This window comes from Salvelinus sp. IW2-2015, unplaced genomic scaffold (genome assembly GCF_002910315.2).
Source record: "Salvelinus sp. IW2-2015 unplaced genomic scaffold, ASM291031v2 Un_scaffold2087, whole genome shotgun sequence".
Classification (NCBI taxonomy): Eukaryota; Metazoa; Chordata; class Actinopteri; order Salmoniformes; family Salmonidae; genus Salvelinus; species Salvelinus sp. IW2-2015.
The window spans coordinates 124,601-126,782 of NW_019943427.1; positions in this window are offsets into that span (position 1 = coordinate 124,601).

Here is a 2,182-nt window from a genome sequence, read left to right on the forward strand (position 1 = left end):
GAGGTGTCGGTCCGTGCTTACTGAGGTGTCGGTCCGTGCTTACTGAGGTGTCGGTCCGTGCTTACTGAGGTGTCGGTCCGTGCTTACTGAGGTGTAGCCTACAGTACTGCCTGTTAAATCATTTTATGAATGCCCATCTACGTGGTAATCCTACCGTTTATAAAACACAAAAAAGACGTCCAAAAGATGTTGGCTCATGTTTACTGTGGTGTAGCCTACCATGTCGCCGTAATGGAATTTAATGAATGCCCATCCATGTGGCAGGCCCACTGTTTGTTAAACAGGCCATTGGACTGGCTTTATTAGTCCTGATTCCTGTGACTAATCAATTTGGCTATTTAGGCTCTGAATATCAGCTACCCAACTTTATCAGGAGTTATCGTGAGCATATTTGCAATGTGTTGACACAGTGGGAAATGCAGAAGTATGTTATTTTTCGCTATAATCAGCTTGTCCAAAAAAATGTATGGATACAAATTTGAAACCACTGATCATGACAATGGGGTGAAACTCCTGGCCAACAGTTGTTATGGTCCATTCCATAGTGTCCATTCTACATTCACCTGTCCTGTTTTAGGATATGTTGTTTGATAACATGACAGCAAATGTTTTATTTGATTGAGCGCCATTTACTGTAGGTTAGGCTATTTGATGGGAGAAACCTGCATGATGTAAAAAGTGTCTGTCTCATTACATTGTCATCCATTTTATCTCCAGCCTCTAGGCTACAGAAAAGGTCACATAGACATTTCTTTTCTTTTACCCCTTTTCTCTCCAATTTCGTCGTATCCAATTGGTAGTTACAGTCTTGTCCCATCGCTGGACTTGGGAGAGGCGAAGGTCGAGAGCCGTGCGTCCTCCGAAACACAACCCAGCCAAGTCACACCAATGTGTCGGAGGAAACACTGTACACCTGGCGACCGTGTCAGCGTGCATTGCACCCGGCCCGCCACAGCAGTTGCTAGTGCGCGATGGGACAAGAACATCCCTGCCGGCCAAACCCTCCCCTAACCCGGATGACGCTGGGACAATTGTGCGCCGTCCCATGGGTCTCCCGGTTGCGGCCGGCTGCAACAGAGCCTGGACTCACGGATCTCTAGTGGCACAGCTAGCACTGTGATGCAGTGTCTTAGACCACTGCGCCACTCAGGAGGCCACATATTATTTCTACCATATCCTAGATCTGCTACATGATTTATGTTAGAACATTTTTTGGACGGAACATTGGTGGATCGCCGCAGCGATGCGTCTCTCCAACAGAACCTGGAACCTGGAGAGGTGCGCTGGGAATATTTAGCACCCCTGCCTTAGACAAAGTGGGCACTGCTTATCACAGGGCGGCATCAGCTCTCACCTAAAAAGCCCATATGCCACTGGTTGAGAGAAATTGACATTGTTTTTAGGCAGAATTATGTGAGGTTTTATGTGTTGTTGTTAGAGGTGCGTCTTGGTCAGTTTAGCTCAGAAAATGCCGCCCTGATTTAGCGCCTGGTCTCGTCCCCTCCACTCTGTTCTAATGAGGCTTTGTGGGCATTGTAGAGGGAAACAGAAGACATACATGTTCCTGAGAGACTTATCTTTCAGTTTTGAGGTCATAATATTCTATGAACCAAGAGCCATTATTGTTTTTATTCAGAGGTTTTCCTCAAGACACCATTTTCAAATCAGTGTATTTGCTGCGGGTCACCAGGATCAGGGTCGCGACCCCTCATTTGGGAAACGCTGCCCTATCCCCATACCGGGCTCAAACCAGTGAACCTCTGCTCGCAGACACACGTTAACGTCCTCCTTGACAGCATACCAACTTGATTGAGCTATACAAAAGGTACCAATTAGTTAGCTCCATCGGCGACATTTCAAGCTAGCTGTGGAGTGAACTTAACTCGTTACAGATGCATCAGTCCTGTCTGTCTCAACCCTGATCCTGGTGACCCGCAGCAAACACTGAAACACACTGACCTAAAGGATACACTGCTGTAGATATTCTACTTGACAGTGCTCTAGTCTAGCCGATGATAATGATGTGTGCCTCTGTTCCTTGTTCAGTGAAAACATCTAGAGGCATTTTCAGTTCCTGATAGCAGGGAATTGAACCCTGAGTAATGCACAGTAGTATTGAACCCTGAGTAATGCACAGTAGTATTGAACCCTGAGTAATGCACAGTAGTATTGAACCCTGAGT